Source organism: Ailuropoda melanoleuca, chromosome 4 (genome assembly GCF_002007445.2).
Source record: "Ailuropoda melanoleuca isolate Jingjing chromosome 4, ASM200744v2, whole genome shotgun sequence".
NCBI classification, from domain to species: domain Eukaryota; kingdom Metazoa; phylum Chordata; class Mammalia; order Carnivora; family Ursidae; genus Ailuropoda; species Ailuropoda melanoleuca.
The window spans coordinates 27792870-27816798 of NC_048221.1; the positions used below are offsets into that span (position 1 = coordinate 27792870).

Below are 23929 nucleotides of genomic sequence, written 5' to 3' on the forward strand. Positions count from 1 at the left end.
ATTATATTATATATTCATAACTTATGAGTATAAAATGACTGGTGTCATTTAACCACTCTGAATAAATTATAGAAATCTTACCTCCCTTTATGTCCCTTTACTGTCTCCATTTATAATTATCTTAAATATTGCAATCATTTGCAGCACATCAAGAGTACTGTAATTTTTGCTTCAATCTTTAAAAATAATTTAGAAATTTCAAGAGGAAAAAAATAAGCCTAATTACCAATATTTTTGCTTACTGTGTTCTTTCTTCCTTCCTCTGTTCCAAGTTTCCTTTTTTTTTTTTTTCTTAATCATTTCCTTTCTGTTAGCCATTCTTTTGGAGTAGCTCTACTGGTCACAAATTCTCTTGGTTTTCCTTCAACTGAGAATATTTTTACTTCCCTTTCATTCCTGAAGGATGTTTTCACTGGTTATAGGATTCTGAGTTAACACCAGGTTGACTGTCATTTTCATTCAGTACTTGAAAGCCTTAAGTTCCTAGGTCTTAGTAGAAACTCAAAAATAAGAGATGTAGGGAAAGCTACATATATATATATAAACTGGATCCTATTGAGTTGAAATGTCACTAGGCTATAAGGAACTCTGATTCTGGCAGGAGAAGTAGACACATAAAAATAATTAGCGTTTTAAGAGCAAAAATGCAAGTCTGTAATGGTCAGAGTGCTGACACAGAGAGAATGAGCTGCACTGTTTGGGAGAATAGGCAGAAGCTTCTTGGAGGAGATGTGTGAGCTGGATTCTGAAGGTTCAGTAGTTCAAGGAGTTTCCAAGCAAAGGGAGAAGATGTGCAAAAGCCTAAGAGAAGTGAACATGGCATGTTTGGGAAATGATATGAAGTAATGCCAGGCTGAAGTACAGAACATTTGTAGGAATAAGGGGAGAGGAAGAGGGAAACACAGGTAAGTGGGGGAATGCCAGGGGCCCTCATCCTCTACTAAGGAGTTTAAGTTTTATTCTAGGTACCACAGAGAACTTCCAAATAGATGACACTGGTGAACATAATATTCAAAACAATGACTGCTAGTATTACATGCTTTTACATGTAGCTTTTCAATGAATCATTAACACTATCTTTATTCTCATAGGTATCAAAATTTAATTTATGTACAGGTAGGAAGTGTTAAGGGCCGATAAAAATAGAAGACTCAGCTCAGTCCCTCCCTCCTGCACCCCATTTTAAACATGCTCCATCCTGCCTGTGGAATGATTTCGGGGTCTCTGTGATCAGTGAGTGAAGCAGCATGGCCCAAGTCAATGGCTAGATGGCAGCATGTTCAGGGACGTGACAAGTTTCAGCTCCCCTGTAGCTTTGAATTCCCCAGATTTTGTCAGTTTTTGTCAAAATATTAACGGGTATTTTGCATTATTTACTAAACAAAAATTTCCAATGCCAGCAGCTGAGAAAAAAATATCAGATTTATGTACAACATGTCAAATTTATACTCTGAGCTCCAAAAATGCCCACAGGACCTTCAGAGAGAAACATGGCCACCATTTATTACGCAGACCCCCAGCCACATACCCTTCCCAACCCACTGTGAGCATCTAGAGTCTCTTCTAGAATGTAGATGGAATTCTGTTCTGGCTTCACATAGACAGGTATCACGGGTTGTAACTAGCATCGCGCTTTTGGTAATAATTAATTTCAGCAAGGGTAGAAACAAATATAAAGCAGGATACAAATTTAAAAATCTTTATGCACAACATAAGTGCTTCTTTGAGCACAGGCTTATTTCCTTTTCAGTCCAAATCATTTAAAAAGTCATATTTAATGTTCCTGAATTGCATATTAAAAATGCTTAAAATGGAAAATTTTGTGTTCTTTATATTTTTCCACAGTAAAAAAAAATTGTCAAAGTTAAAAAAAAAAAAGAGAGAGAGAGAGAGAAAAGAAATGAGTGTCCCATCCATGCTGCTTCTCAAAGGCAGACACTGTCCATGCCTTGGAAACAAGGTAGGTCAGACCCACCTGGGTATTTGATCTAATTTAGACCTGGTGGTGAGGGGTCTTCAGGTGGGTTAGGAGCTCTATAGAACTCAGCCTCCTTTAAAGGAAAGAAATCTTCAAGCCTGGTGGACTTGAAAGAAATGTCACCTTTTTAGAACAGAAAAAAGAACATATTAAAGTTTCCCCTTGAAAATGAAGAAGTGAACCAGAATATGAAGACAGGGAGCAAGCAGGCAAAAAATCATCAACCTGTTTAACTGATGCACATCAGAATGGGAAGAAATTTGCTTGCATTCCTTTGCCACTGAAGATCATTTTCTTTTAATTCTAATTTCTTTCATGGTGTGCATGCTGTTTTGTTTTGTCTCGATGGCTGCTATTCTTAAGTGAGTTAACTTTAGGAGTAGAAACTAGAATCTGCATGTGTTGCCAGCCCCATACTTCTTGAGGAACTTGACACTTTGAATGGATTCATCTTTCAAAAGTGGAAAATTATTCCCACAGAATTCCTATCTTGAGAAAATGTCCCTTCCAAAAACACTTTCTAGTCTTGATTAAGTACCGATATCCCTTTCTACCTGAAGTCTTGTTAATTAAATTTCAAAGATCGTTATGTTAAGGGAGAATAACAGGAATCAACCTGGGAATCTGCTTTTCTCAAATATGTTGAGTGGCTCTATTTATTTAGAATTGATCTGTATGCGTCCCTCCATTCTCTACACAGATTTTTATTTCTCCTCAGGTCCTTCTTGACATCTTTTCCCATACTGCACTGAGGCCTTCCTCATACAGTTACACAACACACTATATCTGAATTATGTTTAAATCAGCAGGGAGACTGGCATCTTCCTTAGAAAACATAAGGGCTATCAAAAGTGATTTCCTGAACTTTTGCCTCATCATGACATTACTTTAATGAAGGCACCATCTCATACATGTAATAAACAATATGGTGTCTAGTAGATTTGTATAAAACGCCTAAAATTAAGCAAACACAATTACACGAGTTAGTATCATATTATCATGAAGCACTACACTTGATAATTAAAAAACAAATGAAAAGCCCATTGTCTTCATTGCAACAGTCAGTTACGGATTTTTACTATAGACTCTACTGGTCATTATTTCACCTTCTTCTGTCTTGGGTAATTATTTCATCTAGAAAACCCCAGACCCATTTCTTCATCCATACATACTACATGGGACCTTAGATTCTCTTAATGACTCAACGGATTCTTAGATAGTTAACTATCCTACTGTAAGTTGTCTTGTTTAGGAGAAATGAAAGTTAAGATTGTGGCAATAAAGGACAAGCTGTCAACTCATTAAATAAGTTCCTGTTGAAAAGTAAATGCATTGAGAATTAGCATAATTTATTATAACAATTAGAACACATTCTTGTTGTCTTTTAATTAGATTATTCCTTGTTCTGGTAATTACACTAGACAAGGAAGAATAATAGTTTCAGGATTCTAAGATCATCTGTAGACTATGTGGAAAGAGAATGATCAATAATGCTAATCTACTAGAACACTTAAATTTCCAGAAAGAGATCTTTCATCATGAGCAATCCTTTATATAATCAGCGTTATTTCTCAAAGTCTATGGTCATCTTTCCCAAAGTTTAAAAGTAAGGATGCTAGACAAATCACATTTATTCCACTGTTGGAAACCCAGTCAGGCTGGGCCACCTCTGGCCTCTAGTGGCTCAGACATTGCTTCACTCTCTTGCAAAATGCCAACAAATAACCACAAACGAAGGATTTAAGATTCTGTGCAGAGCAGCACGGCCAGGAGTCAGAATATCTAACAGGGAGAAGACAAGATTTTTAAGTTCTGATCCTAGGCAAAGAATCATATACTTCCTCAATTTAAAAATGTACTCAAATAGATGAAAATTTCTTATAAATGAGAATTAGTCTGAATATAAAACTGGTGACATTTCCATCCATGAGGGTATTATTTGTAGAAATTAATGGGGAAGCAGCTGTATGGCAGGGAACATAGCTGGGCTTTCAGATGTGGGCTGAGGCCTCTACATGTGAGTTGTATGACTGTCTCTAGTTTTATGTTTGAGAGACCAGAGAGGATTCAAATGCTCCAAAGTTCCTCTCATGCCCTATGCAACTATCACCAAACATGCTAGAAAATCCTAAAGAGCAGCTCCCAGGACTTCTAGGATTCAGACTCTTCTAGGATTCAGACTCAGGAGTTGGCATATGCCGTCATCTAGGCTAACCCTACAGTTGAAAGGGATGATGCTGGGATACACAAAGTGGACACCAGTGAATCTGAGGTTCTCTGTAGTAACGGGCAACACAAATATCCCACCAGCAGCCTGATTACAGGAATGTCAGCCCCACTGTTGACCGAGTCTGCCTTAGTCAATGCAAAGTCATAATGAGACCATGTCTAGACAGTATTGATCTCCCACCAAAGAAAAAAATAATTCAGAGTGTGACTTCTCTTTTACCTTAGTCCAAATAACACCCAAATCAGGATCTTTCATTCATACATTGCTAACATTCTTCCTCACCAAAGTCATTTTATCAACCAGGCAGCCAAGGACACACATAAGCTTCTTTTCAAGGTACATGAAATTTTTGATATTCAAAAAGTCTTTCATATTCAAATGGTGAATGAGAAAGTTGATTATATCTATTAAAAAATCTGGAGAAATTAAATGAGCTTTTATGTATCTTTTTTACCTTGCTAGGCAGAGGAGACAGGCGTTTAAAAAAATGATCGTCCACGGAATCTGAAAGAATGAAAACTCAAATTAACATGGGCAAAATATCTAAAGGAGAAGGCATTAGCTTCAGTCATCTGAAAGATTTTCCAGGTGGTGGGTAATTTAGGAGCAGGGGAACATCCCTATAACCCTGCCACCCATTCCAGCTAGGAAGACATGGTTCTCCACTGAGGTACCTAAAGTCAGGAGCACCACTAAGAACTTAAGGTTCCCACTACTTTGACCTCCAGATTGGAAGGTTTATGGGGCAGAATACTATCTTAGAGGCACCAGAGATTTGCATTTGAGTGCCCTGTAGTCAGGCGTTCCAAAGCCGGGCTAAGCATCGGCTTTGCCTCCAGAAAGTCAGGGAGGAAGGGAATATGGTTTAAAACATGAGTAGGAATGGAGTCAAAAAGTCCTCCAGGCAATGTGATAGCAAGCTAGGATTGGAAAACTCCAGCTGAAAACTCCAGAGAGAATTCTCTGACTCAGGGGCTGAACTGAAGCCATTACTAGGAGGTATCCAGGTGATGCCACAGGGTAGAAAGCCTTATAAGGTGGGGTCTATTTGCCTCATTGAACGAAAATGAAACAATCATCTTATTATGCTAAAATAGCATCAAGGCACAAATCTATCCAATAGAAGAAGGTTAATAAAAACATAATCCAAAGAGAGACTTTCACCACTACAAATAGTTCCTTATAAATGCCACCTAGAGACAAAGTTATGATTTCTGTGTTCCTAACCAAAATAGCTTTGCAAGTCTTGGAAAGAGTTTGCCCTCTAAAGCAACCAGAAGAAAGTCCCTTTAGTCCATGAGTTCTTGTCCTGCTGGGTATTGAAACTTTTGAGCATTTACTCCCCCCAAACTGAAATTCAAAAGGCCAACACAGTAATACCTAGGTAAGTAGATAGATAAGGATAACTAGAAACCTTATCTATTGATAGCACAGGCCACTCCCTCAAATTACAATTTCTTGCAAGCTTAGTAAAAATCCTACATTTGTCTGAAAGGAAATGAAGGAAAACCAATAATGAATTTCCTTTTCTCTGTGTTAAAGAAAAACATAATCATGCCATGATAAACAAGAAAGAAGGATACAGTATTCATCCTTCTCTTGTCATCCAAGGAAGGTAACAATATGAGGGTTTTAGTTTAGAGTATACAACTATGGCATATTTCCAGGACATAAGGTTAAGTTATAGACTACATCAATCCTAACACACTGGGGTTAACACAAGTACGTATGTACACCTCTCTATCAAGAGGGAGAGATAATGGTAAAATAAATAAAACTTCTATACACATTTAAAAGATGTACTGCTTATTTCAAAATAAGGCAAGAGCAGTTGGGATTTAGGATGATTTTGTTGAAGAAACTCAACTCTCTTTAGGGAAATACAAATCCTAGCAAATACCTTTTAAAAAAACTACAAAGATATGCTATAACATTTGGTAGAATCTTATTCAACCATTCTGTTTTGGCCAAATGTTAAATTAGCCAAATATAATAGGAGAAAAAATTCTCTATTGATTAGGTAATTGATTTAAAATATTCATGAACTTAGCAGAAGCATTAAGTAGTAAGTTCCAGAAACAAGAAATAAATCACATGTATGCACAAAGAGGAATGAAGGTGTTTTGTGCAATCTTGGGGAATAGATTTTTTAAGACACTTCACAAAATCATTGACTCCAGAGCAGGAAAAACCCTACACGTATTAATTCAGAGCATTCTTATTCCTGCCTCCACAGTTGTTAAGAGCCACCCCCCACAAAATAAAACTTATCTCCTAAGCATTCCCCAGAATGTGATTCAACACATTGTCTATTAAAAAAAAAAAAAATGTGGGGTCCTGGCTAGCTCAGTCAGTTCAGTGTCTGCCTTCACTTCAGGTCATGATCCTAGCGTCCTGGGATTGAGCCCCACCTTGGGCTCCCTGCTCAGCAGAGAGTCTGCTTCTCCCTCTCCCTGCTCCTGCACGCACTTGTGCACGCTCTCTCTCTCTCTCCCTCTTAAAAAAATAGTCTTAAAAAATTAGAAATTTAAAAAGTTTAAAAAATTTTTTTAATGTTTTCTGCCACTTAATGTCATGTGACAATTTTTTTCCCAGAGACTAACCAAATATGCCTCACTATTATATCCATCAGTTCATAAAGCCACAAGTGAAGACAGATGCCATCCTCTCTTGTAAAAATCACACTTCAGCTTTTTCTTTTCAAAAGTGATTAATCATACCTGTGACTATCATCCAAACTTAGCTGAAATTTTCCTGAATCCTACAAAATCAGTACAAGAGCTAGAAAATGTCTTTCCGGGATGAATATGAAGGAAAGAAAAGTCTTGCCATTTCTCTTCATTTATTTCTGAATTCAGCTCGGTCTCCATTAGTGCTACATAGTTGCCTTATTATTCAATGTCCTCTGTGACCCCCTGATCATTTTTCCCTGAGGGTGCATATTTGTTCACTAACTATATTACAATTTTGTGATCTGCAGGATTTTCTCTGATATTCTACTCTACATTTGTCCCAAATTAATGAATTCCATTCTTTCTGGCTTCAACTTCTCCTATTTATTAAATTCACTGAACATGGATTTTATTTTCAAAGGAATTGATAATGCTTTATTCTCAGCTTGGTATGAACAATGAATTTAATAAGCACTGTATTTAATCAATTTTTTAAGTGAGCTAAAGACAAATTTGGTTAAAATCTTAGTGTTCCAAACCTTCCATTCCCCCAGAAAAAAAATTTATTTTGCTTGGCTTTTTTCTTCACTCCCTTTCTAAGAGAACTATTAATTTTTGTGGTGCAGAATTAATGTGATTGATAACAAAAATGGAACTAGAAGATTGGGATAAAAACAAGAGGGGAAAAGTCTAAGTCTGTAGCCTTAATAGAAATGGTAGAGCTACGAAAGTAAAGAGGTGAAAGAAAGAGAGAACCTGGCTCCTGAGCAGTGCAAAGTGAAAGAGCACTAGAAAGAGAAAAAGAATGGAAGGGGATTTTAAGAATATTTGACATGTATAGGGAACTCAGTGACTCCATCAAATGTAACTACATTTGTATTTAGGAGTCCCAGAAGAAGAAGAGAGAGAACATTTATTTGAGGAAATAATAGCTGAAAAGTTCCTAATCTGGACAGAAAGTGGCATGATATATTCAACACGCTGAATGGGAAAAATCTGCAGCCAAGAATACTCTATCCAGCAAGGCGGCCATTCAGAATAGAAGGAGAGATAAAGTTTCCCAGACAAACAAAAACTAAAGGAGTTTGTGACCACTAAACCAGCCCTGCAAGACTTATTAAAGGGGACTCTTTGAGTAGAAAGGAAAGATGAAAAGTGACAAAGAAAGGGACAGAGAAAATCTCCAGAAACAGCAACAAAACAGTAATAAAATGGCATTAAATACATATCTATCAATAATTACTCTTAATGTAAATGGACTAAACACCCCAATCAAAAGACATAGGGTGTCAGAATGGATAAAAAAACAAGATTCATCTATATGCCGCTGACAAAAGACTCATTTTAGACCTAAAGACATCTGCAGATTGAAAGCAGGGGGGATGGAGAAACATTTACAATGTAAATGGATGTCAAAAGAAAGCCAGAGCAGCCCTACTTATATCAGACAAACTAGATTTTAAACCAAAGACTGTAATAAGAGATGAGGAAGGGCACTATGTCATATTGAAAGGGACTATCCAACTACATCTAATAATTGTACTTATTCATGCCCCCAACATGGGTGTACCCAAATATATAAAACAATAACAAACATAAAGGAACTAAGTGATAATAATATAATAATAGCAGAGGACTTTAACACCCCACTTACATCAGTGGACAGATCATCTAAGCAGAAAATCAACATGGAAACAATGGCTTTGAAAGATACACTGGACCAGATGGACTTAACAGATAAATGCAGAACATTCTACCCTAGAGCAGCAGACTACACATTCTTTTCAAGTGCACATGGGACATTCTCCAGAATAGATCACAGACTAAGTCATAAATCAGGCCTCAACAAGTACAAAAAGATTGAGATCATATCATGCATATTTTCTGACCACGATGCTATGAAACTTGAAGTCATCTACAAGAAAAAAATTTGGAAAGACCACAAATACATGGAAGTTAAACAACATGCTACTAAACAATGAATGGGTCAATCAGGAAATCAAAGGAGAAATTAAAAAAAAATACATGGAAACAAATATAAATGAAAACACAATGTTCCCAAATCTTTGGGATACAGCAAGTGCTGCAGAGAAGTTTTTAGCAATACAGGCCTACCTCAGGAAACAAGAAAAATCTCAAATAAACAACATCTACAGCAGCTTAAAAAAAGAACCAAACATGAATCTTGAAACCAGCAGAGGAAGGGAAGTAATAAAGATTAGAGCAGGAATAAATGATACAGAAACTAAAAAAACAACAACAACAACAACAATAGAAGAGATCAATGAAACCAGGAACTGGTTCTATGGGGAAAAAAAAAAAAAAAAGGAATAGTTGCCCTGTGTAATGAATAAAACAATTTTCAAAGTTCTTGAAGAGACATAAGTAAAACTGAAAATTACTTTTCAATAAGTTCATTTGCTATCTTATTGTACGACTGAACTACATGTGGCCCCAGCACTTATGCAGGTTATACAAATATCTTCCAGTGCTGATGTTCATTCATTTATACCTGAACTTTGATTTCCTTTAAATGTAATAAACACAGACCAGAAACAAACTGGATCATCCCAGAAATTTTCAAGAGTTCTCAGTCAGCTTTAAATGAATTTCCATTAGTTAATTCACAGGTCAAGGTCTGGGATAACTTCTCAAGCTACATGAGTAATTAATAAATTTATATGACAACATACTGAAAATAAAAGTCTGTTAGTATCAAATATAAAAAAAGACACAGTGGGGCAACAGTTGTTGCTTAGTAATACAGTTTTAAACCACTGGCAATGCATCTAAAACAAACATATAAGAAGAAAGTTAAGAACAACCTTGTAACTTATATGATAAGCATCTTGCATAAGATTATTAAGCAAACAATAAGCACTTATGGCTTTAGTGCTTTGCTATACAGATCACCCAGCAAAATATGGACATAACTTCAACTGGAATATGGGGGCTTTTCATGCTTTTTTTTTAGTTGAGTTCTATTATTAAAAATCTACACAGCATAACATAGTAATTATTATTCTTTTTTAAAAAGATTTTTTTAACTTTATTTATTTGAGAGAAACAGATTGAGAGCATGTGCAAGTGGGGGGAGGAACAGTGGAGGGTTGGCAGAGGGACAGGGACAGAGAGAATCCCGAGTGGACTCCATACTCAGCACGGAGCCATTTCGGGGCTCAACGGGATCCTGAGATCATGACCTGAGCCAAAACCAAGAGCCGGACACTCAACCGACTGAGCCACCCAGGTGCCCCATAGTAATTATTATTCTTAAAGAAGCATATAGAATAAAAGAAGCACTTTAACTAAATTAAAAGTCTATCACCCTTCAGACCAATGTGTTATATGTTTGTAAATTAAACCTGTCACCAATAAGATATACCACATAGCAAGGGTATACATGAATGAACAAGAGAGAATGGAGGTTTCAGAAACATATACACATGTATAGTAAATGAAAACTCCAAGGTATTCTCAAAGATCTAAGCAGCCTAGACACCAATATAGTAGATCGTATCTTAAGAGAGGGGATTTGAGTTCTAAAGCCAGAGCCTAAGGCAAATGTTGCATATATTCAAACTTAACACTGAAGATCATTTTAAACACCTGCAAGGTGTGAGTTATGTTGCTTTGTTTATTCAAGCCTGACAACAAATATGTGGGAACAAACACTTGAGCTAGGCCACAGAAAGAAAGCACAGAAAAGTCTACCTGCACATATCTGGGTATTCAAACTACCTTGTCTTTAAGAGACTACCAACTCTCCACCAAGGAGTCCGTACCAGATGGGTGGTGAAGTGTAACCTTGTAAACCCTCCAACAGATTTTTTCTGCTGTTTTAACATGCAAATTTCATAACTTTAATATATTAGTAGATAAGAGTAAATAAGGTAATACCTACAAAGAGCACCACATACCCTGACTGGCACAGGGCAGAGGCCCAGTAGATAGGCTGGCTTTTAACCTAAGTCTTGTTTCATTGGACCCACAAACACACTGCTCTTTGAAACCTTGTAGAGAACATCATGGCAACTGCTTCTATCCTTTTTGAGCTGGCATTTCCGGCTGGGCCAGGGCGACATGATGAACAGCCATCATTTGCATACTTGAAGCATAGAGTAGAGGTGAACTCACTCTGGGGCTGAGTTCTGAGTGGGTATAAGGTGAATCCACTACCCATGGAAGCACATCTTTATGCTTGGGTCACATCTCAGCAGATGGGCTTCCCAATTCGGCCTGCTCTTTCCAAAGCCACAGCAAGATTCATTAGGCTCAAACCATAAGACTGTCAAACTAGGAGTGTCCATTTCCTTTTCAAAAAGGCATTCCTATCACCTCTACCAGGAAAGCACATGAACTCACAAAATCCATTTTTTCCTACCTTACATAACATATCCATCCATAGTTCCCTTTCGCCGGCACTTACTAGCAATGGGATGCCACAAAAATCTAGAAACTGTAATTCTTTTTCCTTTCTTGTCCTTCCCCCACTTCCTTCTTTTCCTTCAAAGCTCTGCCTATAGTAACACCACAGCAAGAAGGAAAGTCAAATGGATTTTCCTATTAGTGGACATTTTTGTGATATACTCATTTTTTGGTCCTCATATGAACTCCCTCCAAGCACTTCTTCATGGGAATAAGGTACACCAAATGAAATAGAGAACTCGAGGCACAATTTTACCCTTGACATATGAAGAGAGAATATTTTTCTCCTGGATTTATGGTGTAAGGCAACTCAGCCACTTTCTTTTCTTCTTGTCCCTAGTTTGCACTTCCTACTTACTGCCGCACACCATCATCACCATCATCATAAATTTATAGAGTGCCTATGGCTGCAGCTCTAGGCAGCTCCTAAATGACCTAATCCAGATATCGTTGTCTTCGGCTCCCCTTTGGCATGAGTCTATTCACCATTCCGCTTCCTGATTGAAATCTGCTTCCGATATTTTTCATAAGATATTTTCGCTTTCTTTTCTTTCCCTTAAGTTGAATCTCTTTTATGTCTTCCCCTCATTTTCATACTCTCCTGGGCCCTAAGCACAGTTACTCTACATTTACAGGTGTTTACATCTTCAAATTTAGCAACTCTTGAGAACTTTACTACCCAACTGCCTTTTCTAAGGTAATTTTTAGCAAGGTTAACTAAGAGGAAATCTTTGGAATTCCAGGGCTCCAGTCTCAGATGTCTGCTCTAACATCACATGGAAAGATAATGAGCAGTGTTATGGCACCTTTTCTCAACCCGGCCAATCTCTCCAAAGACAGCCACTCTTCAGCCCCCTAGGGTTCTAACCAGGAGTCCTCAGGAGACTGGACACCCAGGTTTTGGATTTAGACAGATAGGGGTTCAAATCCAGCCTCCGGTACTTAATTTGGGTACAACCTTAAGTTATTTCACCTAAGCTTCAGTTGCCTTGACTGAAAAATGAAAATGAAAATACCCACCAAATTAAATTATTGTGAGGCTGAAATGAGGTAATCTTTGTGAAATACACACAAAGTCTGGCATGTGGTAAGCAGTCCAAGTCAGCAGCCATCATTTTTATTCTTATCAGTTAAAATGTTGCATACACCCCATTTGTCTTCAAAGAAGTTCACAAAGCTGACCTTAGAGCAGACATCAATATGTTATTTAGTAGACCCCTAGTCCCGAATACCACTTGGTTCAGTGTTTTCACACTTGAGAAGTCAGTAAATATTTTTAAATTGAAATTGAGGACACACAGAGGGTCAGTATTTGGAACCAAAGCAATAGATAACCAGTCATAAATTTGGACATATCATTAAGAGCCTCTCTTCTCAGAAAGTACGTCTCTTTTAATGAACCATGAGAGACTATGGACTCCAGGAAACAAACTGAGAGTTTCAGAGGGGAGGGAGGTGGGGGGATGGGTTAGCCTGGTGATCGGTATTACCTTAATACCGGGGCATGTTCAGCAATGAGCACTGGGTGTTACAAGCAAACAATGAATCATGGAACACTACATCAAAAACTAATGAAGTACTGTATGGTGACTAACATAACATAATAAAAAAAGAAAGAAAGAAAGTACGTCTCTTTTAAAATATATTTACTACAGTTACCCATGGAGACCGAATATTTTTATCATCAGTTGCAAAACTGTCTCCTGAAGGGGAAAATCGTGTAATTATAACTAGAGCCGACGGCACACGTTAACCTTTTATGTAAGGCAAGAACAAAAAGTCAACCCTGAGCAAGAGGCTGAGAAGCAGAGGAAGAGGGGAAGAGAAGGAAAGGAAAAGAGAAAAAGAGAGAAAAGTTCTGACGAGGAATAGTATTTGGCTTTTGGCCCTTCTCTACACCAGCACAGATAGGAGGACCATACCATTCATGACTGCTATCAATTCTCTCTACGGAAACTGAACAATGGGATGCCTCCTACCTCTCAACTCAAAGAGAGTAAAATTGCCAATTCCTACAGGACTTCTGCCTAAATGAGATATATATATATATGTAAATTATTATGATGATTTTAAAAATCAGCTAAATATCTAAACTCAATGATGAAATTAATTGGGTCCAATTCACCAGAGTAAGTGAGGTTTTTTTTACTCTGGGAGATGAATAAAATCTTCTAAGGCAGAGAAATAAAAAATTCATTCATTGATCCTGATCTGTAGAAAGAGCAGTATGATCCGCTTTTGTACCAAACTGACTGTCTTTTAAATGCTATTTCTGCCACTTGCTTGTTGGGCAAGTTAACTGATCCTTTATGTGTTTGACTTCCTCATACCTAACCTAGATAGGAAAATACCTGTGGGGAGGAGGGTACTAGGCCTGTCACTCTTTCTCTCTCCCTGGGCTCCCACATCCCTCAAAGGAGAAACTCCTAATCAGATGGGCCACACTCAAGCACGTTGGTTCTCACTAAAGGGCAGCATCACTATACAACAAAGCCTCCTTCCTTCATCTCCACTTCCTCCCCTCTAAATTGGGAAAAGTGACTCCTCAGGGAAGGCTAAGCATTTTCTTCTCTCTCTTCTGCCTTTTTTCCAACTTTAGGCAATAGCATCTGTGATCTAAAGTGATATCCAGAGCTCTAGCTCCTGCCCCCACACTTTTATTCTGTCCTGCTACCTCACACTATCCTCACTCAGAATTCTTCAGCATGCTGTTCATTGGAGGGAGCTATTTAAGAAGTGGGAGGAAGTCCCACTCATGAGCCCTTCCAGGTCAGCCTACCTTTATCAGCGTTCTACACTTGAAGGTCTTGGGTACTGGCCCAACTTGGTTACCATTTCCATGTTAGGGACTTCACATTTGTTCTTCCCTATCTCTGGAATGTTTTGCAACTTGAAATCATGGAACTTTAAATCATTCAGGTCTCAGTTCAAAAGGCTTCTCTTCAGAGAGGCCTTCCCTGATCAACAAATTTTAAATAGCATCCTCACTACCACCAAGTCACTCTATTATATCAATCTATTATTTTGTTAATGGCTCTCATCCCATTTCATTACTTTCTTCATTTGTTGGCTTGTTGCCCATCCCCACCTCCTTTCTAAACATTTTCTTTAAAAGGGAGGTCCAGGAAAGCAGGGTTCTTGTCTGTCTTGTTCACCGCTTAGTTATCCAGAGTTGGGTAACTATCACAAAATAGGTACTCAGTAAATCATAGCTATCATTACCCTTTCCTCTCACACCTGGTCCTGCTACCTCCTATGCCCATCCAAGTCCAATAAAGTCTTTAAAAACCTCTTCTCCTGCACTGGTATACTATAAGATTTCTTAATCAGAAATAAGGTGTCTCTCTTATTTATAAGTTTCTTTTCACTAATAAGAATTTATATAACCTACTCTTTATTTGAACAGTATGTTGTTCCATTTATTCTATTTGTCTTTTTTTAAATAAATTCCAACTTAAGGGACATGGCTTAGTGAGTGCTCCTATATACCAAGGATAAAGTGGCTGATGCCTTTCTTACCCACAAGGATAGTCCTAAAGAAGCACATTTCCATGCACCCTCCAGCCCCATACACATATGTACACAGTGGGAAAGCCCACATTCACACTCCAGATAATCTCCAGCAGTGAGGGCAGAGAAATACACATTGAAAACACCTAAACTAAAATCATAATGCTCTTGAAAATATTGCCAGTTAACATTTTCTCTTAAGAAAGTCTCAATCCCAGCAACACCAAAAAAACAGCCCAGTAACATATTAAATTGGGGATTTTTTAAGGTTGGAGCTTAGAGAGTCTCTTAGAAATCTCTTCAATTCTCTACAAAATAAAATAAGGCAGAGCTCCTCCAGAGGTCCAACCAAGGCTTTCCCCTAGCATGAGAAAAGATAGCTATTTCTTTTGCTGAAGATGATTGAAATAGTTGGCATGAGTTTTTGGAGATTTATATATATATGTATATCTCCAATATATATATTTATATATATATATATCCAATATATATATAGGCCAAATATATATATTTTTAATGTGTAACAGAATATGTCAATATCAGAGTCACACTTATCACTAAGATACTTATACTAGGAGATTCAGGAGAATAATACCAACTCCCAGCTCCCATCTCACAGTTACTAAGAAGCATATATTCATTGAGGGGAATCTCTAGCAGCATGGACTATATTCTTTGAATTGATACTTCTTACTCTTGCTATATTTTGCCAATTCTGTATGGCTAAAATAGCAGAAGTTAAATGTACACAAGATACAATTCCATTCTATTCAAGACTACTCATCTTTACAGCATAACGTCTTTGTATTAAAAATCAAAAGATGGTAGCCCCAGAAATTTATCATGTCAACCTGACCCCATTTTCCCACTTCATGGACAAAGAATGTAGACAGATATCACACTCAGAGAAGGTGCAAAAAATATCTCCATGCATGTTTAATTTAAGAACCAAATAAGCAGACCTGTACCTTTCTATGATATAGTTAACTTTAACAATGCTTATACACACCTTACTTGGAAGTAGGCTTGATATAAACCCTTTTTAAAAAGAATAAAACCAAAATTTCTATAAGTGTTGTGAGGGTTAATTTTATATATCAATTTGACTGGATCAATGTGTGCCCAGATATTTGATCAAACATTATTCTGGGTATGTTTGTAAGGGTATTTTGCATGAGTTTAACATGTAAATCGATAGGCTGAGGTCCAGAGAAGATGGTGGAGTGGAGGATCCAGGCTCACCTCATCCTACAGATACACCCAGATAATACCCACATCAGTGTAAATGATCCAGTAAATGACCCGAAGACTGGCAGAACAGACTCCCTACTGCAAAATGTAGAGAAGAGACCATATCTAAGAGGGTAGAAAGGGTAGAGAAGTAGTCAGGAACCAAATGGACCCATGGGACTGTCCATGAGAGGGAGGCAGGCATAGAGCAGGAAGAGGAGCAGACCCCCACACCAGGCACCCCAAGCATGCAGGACCCACAGTGGGAAGACAAATCCCTATAACATTTGGTTTTGAAAACTAAAAGGGCCTAACTCCATGAGTACTTACAATCAGTGGGGCTTAATACCTGGAATGTTGAAAATCAGTGAGTATGGTTCTGGGAGAGCTGAAGGCAATACAAAATAGTCTCCATCCTTAAAGAGACAGCAAAACAGCCATGCTAAGATACAACATAGAAGCACAGTTTGAAACCACCTGGTATATATGGAAAGGAGACTTATTTACTAATCACAGAGCCAGTTGCTAGAGAAACAGGGATCTTTAGGAGACTTCTCCAAGAACAAAAGGGCTGCTGGGCACACTTCCCTTCCCCTTTTCTCCAGCCTAGTTACATGGACACCTGCCAGACAAGTGCACAATGAACACTCTCTACCGAGCTCACCAAAAGCACACTCCACCTCACGTTCTCCTGCAGACCCACCCTCTCCATCACAGTCTGGGCAGGACTTTCCCAAGCAGCTGTAGCTCTTCCCCTACAGCAGACCTGCACAGACCTTACTGGCTCTCCACACCCTGCTCCTGTGTTCTCCTATGGACCTGCTCCCTCCAATATACACTTGACCAGAGCCCATCCAAAGCCATTTCACAAGCCTGGCATCATGCAGGCAGCCCGGCACCACTCCAAAGTGACTCCTGCCCCAGGAAGAGGAGAAGATAACGTCACACACCAATCCAACTGTGGTTCCAGTAGAGGGCTAGAGGCAGACACCAGGTCTGACTGCAGGCCCTGTCCACCAATAAAAGCTTCTCAGGGAACCACACAAGGAAAGCCACCCTACAGTTCAGTGCTACCACATCTCTGGCACACACCTCGTCTGACACAACTCAAGCCTAAGGCAGCCCCAAACTGACCCACTAACAACAGTGACCAAACCGTGCCTACAGCAGACAAAGAGCCATTGCAGACAACTGTACTAAAGGAAAAAGTGGCTCACCCACAACAGCAGAGTGTATGCAACACACATAGGAGACACCCCTGAAGTACTAGATTCTGGTGAAGAGAAGACATCACACTACAGGGCACTATAGCACCTCTTCTTCATAAGGCCACTACTTTCAAGAGCAAGAGACATAGCTGACTTTCTTAACACACAGGAAAAGATACAGAGAGTTACACAACATGAAGAGACTGAGGAATATGTCCTAAATGAAAATAAAGGACAAAATTCACAGCAAGAGGCCTACATGAAATGGAGATAAGTAATATCTAAAAGAGAATTTATACTAATGGTCATAAATATACTCACTGGACTTGAGAAAAGAGTGTAAGACCTCAGTGAGATCCTTAATGAACAGATAGAGAACATAAAAAAGAACCAAACAGAGATGAAGAACTCAATAACTGAAATGAAAAATATACTAGTTGGAATAAATAGTAGACTAGAGGAGGCAGAAAAACAGATCAGCAACCTGGAGGACAGAGTAATGGAAAGCAATCAGGCTAAACAGGAAAGAGAAAAAAATAATAATAAAGCATGGAAATAGACTAAGGGAATTCAGTGACACCATCAAGTGTAGTAACATTTGCATTATAGGACTCCCAGAAGGAAAAGAGAGAGAAAAGGGCACAAAAATGTATTTGAAAAAATAACAGCTGATGGGGCACCTGGGTGGCTCAGTTGGTTGAGCATCCATCTCTTGATTTTAGCTCAGGTCACGATCTCAGGGTTGTGAGATTGAGCCCCACATTGGGCTCCACACTGGGCATGGAGCCTGCTTGAGACTCTCTCTCTCCCTCTCCCTCTGTCCCTTCCCCCCATCTAAAAAAAATAAATAAAAATAAGAGCTGGAAACTGCCTGAATCAAAGGAAACAGAAATCCAGATCCAGGAGGCACAGAGAGCCCCCAAGAAGATCAACCCAAGGAAGTCTACACCAAGACACAGAATAATGGCAATCACAAAAAGTAGTGATAAAAAGAGAATTTTAAAAGCAGTAAGAGAGGGGCACCTGGGTGGCTCAGTCAGTTAAATATCTGCCTTCGGCTCAGGTCATGATCCCAAGGTCCTGGGATTGAGCCCCGTGTCTGGCTCCTTGCTCAGTGGGGAGTCTGCTTCTTCCACTCCCTTTGCCCCTTCCCCTGTTTGTGTTCTCGCTCTCTCTCTCATAAATAAATAAAATCTTTAATCAAAAAAAAAAAAAAGGAGTAAGAGAAAAGAAAACAGTTACATAAAAGTAAAACCCCATAAGCTATCAGGTGATTTTTCAGCAGAAACTTTACAGGCCAGAAGAGAGTGTCATAGAAAAAAACCTGCAACCAAGAATACTGCATCCAACATGGCTATCATTAAGAATAGAAGGATAAATAAAGAGTTTTCCAGAAAAATAAAAGTTAAAGGAATTCATCACCAGGAAACTAGGCCTATAAGAAATGTTAAAGGAGACTCACTGAGTAGAAAGGAAAGACCATAAGCACAGTAAGAAAAATAAGCAGCACAAAAGCAGTAAAATTAGTTATATCTATAAAAATCAGTCAAGGGATTCACAAAATAAAAGGATGTGAAGTATGACACCATATACTTAAAATGTGGGGAGGGAAGAGGAGTAAAAACTTCGTGCTTTTGCAATGGGTTCAAACTTAAGGTACCATCAATTTAAGATAGACTGCTATATGCATAAGATGTTACATATAAAGCTAATGGTAACCACAAATCAAAGAACAGTAAAGATATATAAATAATAAAGAGAAAGAATATCAATAAAGAAAGCCAGCAAATTGTGAGAGAAGAGGGCAAGAAAAGAAAAGAACAGAGAAGAACTACAAAAACAACCATAAAACAAGTAACAAAATGGCAATAAGTACATACCTATCAATAATTACCTTGAATGTAAATGGACTAAATGCTCAGATCAAGACATAGGGTGATGAAATGGATTAAAAAAAAAAAAAAAAAAAAGCAAGACCCAATCTATACGCTACCTACAAGAGACTCATTTCAGACCTAAAGACACTTGCAGATTGAAATTAAAATGGTGGAAAAGCATTTATCATGCAAAAGGAAGTGAAAGGAAAGCTGGGGTAGCAATACTTATATCGGATGAAATAGACTTTAAACAAAGACTATATAACAAGAAACAAAGAAGGACACTATATAATCATAAAAAGAACAACCCAGCAAAAAGATAACAATTGTAAATATTTATGTACCCAACATGGGAGCACCAAAATACACAAAGTAGATAATAACAAACATAAGGAAATAATCAATAGTAATATAAAAATAGTAGGGGACCTTAACACCCACTTACATCAATGGACAGATCATCCAAACAGAAAATTAACAAGAAAACAGTGGCTTCGAATGACACATTGGACCAAATGGACCTAACAGATACATTCCTAATATTCCATCCCAAACAGCAAAATGCACATTTTTAAGTGCACATGGAATATTCAAAACAGATCACATATTAGGCCACAAAACAAGTCTCAATAAATACAAAATGATTGAAGTCATACCACACATCTTATCTGACCACAACACTATGAAACTAGAAATCAACCACAAGAAAAAAATCTGGAAAAAACACAAAGTATAGAGTTTAAATAACATCCTACCAAACAATGAATGTGTCAACCAAGAAATCAAAGACGAAATCAAAATGCAAATGGAGACAAATGAAAATGAAACACAACAATCCAAAATCTTTTGGATGCAGCAAAAGCTCTTCTAAGAGGGAAATTTATAGCAATTCAGGGCTACCTCAAAAAGCAAGAAAAATCTCAAATAAACAATGAAGTAGCAGAAAGAAAAGTTAATCTCATTTACAATTGCAGCAAAAATAATAAAATACCTAGGAATAAACTTGACCAAGAAGGTGAAAGACCTGTACTCGGAAAACTATAAAATACTGATGAAAGAAACTGAAGATGACACAAAGAAAGATATTCCATGCTCATGGATCATAATATCATTAACATGTCCATACTACCCAAAGCAATCTAAGATCTAATGCAATCTCTATCAAAAAACCATGAGCATTTTTCACAGAACTAGAACAAATAATCCTAAAATGTGTATGAAATCAGAGAAAACCCCAAATAGCCAAAGCAATCTTGAAAAAGAACAAAACTGGAAGCATCAGAATTCCAGATTTCAAGATATACTACAAAGATATGGTAATCAAAAGAGAATGGTACCGGCACAAAAACTTAGATGACCAATAGAAGAGAACAGAGAGCCCAGAAATAAGCCCATGATTATATGGTCAATTTATCTTCAACAAATGAGGCAAGAATGTACAATGGGAAAAAGTCTCTTCAACAAATGGTGTTGGGAAAACTGGACAGCTACTTGCAAAGGAATGCAACTGGACCACTTTCTTATACCATACACAAAAATAAACTCAAAATGGAAAAAAATAAATAAATAAATTCAAAATGGATTAAGAATCTAAATGTGAGACCTGAAACCATAAAAATCTCTGAAGAGAGCATAGTAGTAATCTCTCTGACATCAACCATAGCAACATTTTTCTAGACCTATCTGTTGCCCAAGGGAAGGGAAACCAATGCCAAAATAAACTATTGGGAGTGCATCAAAATAAAAACTTCTACAGAGTGAAGGAAACCAACAACAAAACTAAAAGACAAACTACAGAATGAGGGAAGATATTTGCAAATGACATAGCCAAAAAAGGGTTAGTATCCCAAATATGTAAAGAACTTGTACAACTCAACACCAAAACGCTCCCCTCACATAACCCGATCAAAAAGTGAGCAGAAGACATGAACAGACATTGCTCCAAAGAAGACATACACATCGTCAACAGACACATGAAAAGATGTTCAACATCATTCATCATCAGAAAAATGCAAATCAAAATCACAATGAGAGAGCACCTTGTACATGTTAGAATGGCTAAAATCAAAACTATAAGACCCCAGTGTTGGTGAGGACGTGGAGAAAAAGGAACTCTTGTGCACTATTGGTAGGAATGCAAAGTGGTGCAGCCACTGTGGAAAACAGAACAAATGTTCATCAAAAAATTAAAAATAGAAATACAATATGTGTATTTACAGAATCATTAATTCAAAAAGATATATGTACCCCTATGTTTAAGTCACCATTATTTACAATAGCCAAATTATGGAAGCAGCTCAACTGTCCATCAATAGATGAATGGATAAAGGTGTTAGATAGATGATAGATAGATAGATAGATAGATAGATAGATAGATAGATAGATGATAGATAGATAGATGATAGATGATAGATAGATAGATAGATAGATAGATAGATAGATAGATAGATGATAAATGGAATGGAATATTACTGAGCCATAAAAAGAATGAAATCTTGCCATTTGCAACAATGTGGAGGGATCCAGAGGGTTCAATGCTAAGTGAAATAAGTCAGTCAAAGGAAGACAAATACCATATGATTTCACTTACATGTATAATTTAAGAAACAAAACAAAGAAAAAAAGAGACCAAACAAGAAAACAGACTCTTAACTATAGAGAACAAACTGTGGGTTACCAGAGGGATGGGGAAAATAGATGAAGGGGATTAAGAGTACCCTTACAATGGGGGTGCCTGGGTGGCACAGCGGTTAAGCATCTGCCTTCGGCTCAGGGCGTGATCCCGGCGTTATGGGATCGAGCCGCACATCAGGCTCCTCTGCTATGAGCCTGCTTCTTCCTCTCCCACTCCCCCTGCTTGTGTTCCCTTTCTCGCTGGCTGTCTCTATCTCTGTCAAATAAATAAAATCTTTAAAAAAAAAAAGAGTACCCTTACAATGATGAGCACAGAATAATGTATAGAATTGTTGAATCACTGTATTGTACACCTGAAATTAATATAACACTGTATGTTAACTACAATGGAATTAAAATTTAAAAACATAAAAATAAATTGATAGGCTGAGAAAAGAAGAATGCTCTCCCCAATGTGAGTGGGCCTCATCAAATCAAATAGAACAAAAAGCTGACCCTCCCCCACGTAAGAGGGAATTTCTCCTGCCTGACTGTGATGAGCTGGGACATAGCTGTCTTCTCCTGCCTTCAGACTCAAACTGAAACACTGGCTCTTCCCTTGTCTTGAGCCTGCCCACTTAAAGACCAGAATGACAACATTGCTTCTAGTGGTTTTTAGGCCTTTGGACTCAGACTGCAACTATATTATTGACCCCCCACTCCACCCCGGGTTTTCAGCTTGCCAACTGCTGATCTTGGGACTTTCAGCCTCCATAATTACATGAGCCAATTCCTTATAATAAATTTACATATATCCAATTGGTTCTGTTTCTCTGGAGAACCCTGGCTAATACAAGTGTTAAACTCATCCCCAAGATTAATAACTGCCTTTATCAGGTAGGTATCTAACTGTATGTCTCTTTATGAACTATATAAAATCTTTTCATGAGCTAGCATATGGCACTCCATCACTCAATCTGGAACGCTCTTTAGGTGTTTAAAACTTTTTATATGTTAAAATATAAAACATCAATGAAGGATATAGTGAGACTAAATTGGAAAGAGTAGTTAGCAATGCCAAATATAGGGCAATCTCAAACATAAAGCAATATTCCATTTTCTCAGTGAAAAGATTAAAATTTTCAAAAGGCAGGATGGTCAGCTTATACATTAAAAAAATGTGGGGATATGTAAAAAAAATAGTTCAAATACCTACTTATGTTTTCTATTTCATTAAGTGGATGTTTAAAAGCATACATTTAATTCAAACTCTGGCATGGGTGTCTTCACTGCCTTTTATTCCTCCAACGGAGCGTTCCAGAGCACATCTGCTACTCTTGGTTTGAGACATGGTACTCCTTGAATCATGTGTGTTGCTATCTCTGGAAGTTGTCTCTGAAGGCACAAGTTCCCATTTATATAAGCAGTTTTTTCTTTTTTTCTTTTTTTCTTTTTTTAAAGATTTTTTATTTATTTATTTGACAGAGATAGAGACAGCCAGAGAGAGAGGGGGAACACAAGCAGGGGGAGTGGGAGAGGAAGAAGCAGGCTCATAGTGGAAGAGCCTGATGTGGGGCTCGATCCCATAACGCCGGGATCACGCCCTGAGCCGAAGGCAGACACTTAACCGCTGTGCCACCCAGGCGCCCCAGCAGTTTTTTCTTTTAAATAAAAATTCATCCTCCTACAGGCATAGATTTTGATGTCCATGATAGACCCGTCTCTTGTATTGTTTTTTGAAGTGATTTTCAGAAGGTCACTTTAGAATATTCACTACTTATAATTGTGAAGTCAGAGCCCCCCAAATCGTGACTAATTCCATATTCAATTTCTTTACTCCTTTTTTACTGACCTCTGCGGATGACTTTCACAAGCACCCATAACAAACATTAGGGGAGGCCATTCAGCCCGCTGGGACTGCCCAAAGCAGCACCTGAAAGGACCCAAACATAAAGCAAGGCTGTCTCTTCTACAGGATAATAAATTTGAGGAGAAAGCAAATGTCACCCCTGCTGGTGTATTAGAATACAATTCTGGCTTTAAGATAAAATGTCAGTTGATTTAATGACAGTTTTGACCCCAGGCTTCATTTCTTCTTTTATCTATTTATCCACTAGTTAGTAAACCTGAACTTCCTGAAAGACAAAGAAGTACCCTTTGTTTTGTTTTGTTTTGTTTTGTTT

General features: G+C 37.9%; 1 protein-coding gene across 7 annotated transcripts in view; it reads right to left on the bottom strand.

Moving 5' to 3' along the window:
• Positions 1–23929, bottom strand: part of FHIT (fragile histidine triad diadenosine triphosphatase) — a 1448934-nt gene that overhangs the window by 1080669 nt on the left and 344336 nt on the right. For 6 of the 7 annotated variants that reach the window (XM_034658576.1, XM_034658575.1, XM_034658574.1 and 3 more), the window contains one exon: positions 4663–4712. The exons of the other annotated variant lie outside the window; for it this stretch is intronic. The gene's annotated coding sequence lies outside the window, so the exon portion shown is untranslated. The remainder of the gene's footprint in view (positions 1–4662; positions 4713–23929) is intronic. 7 annotated transcript variants of the gene reach the window in all.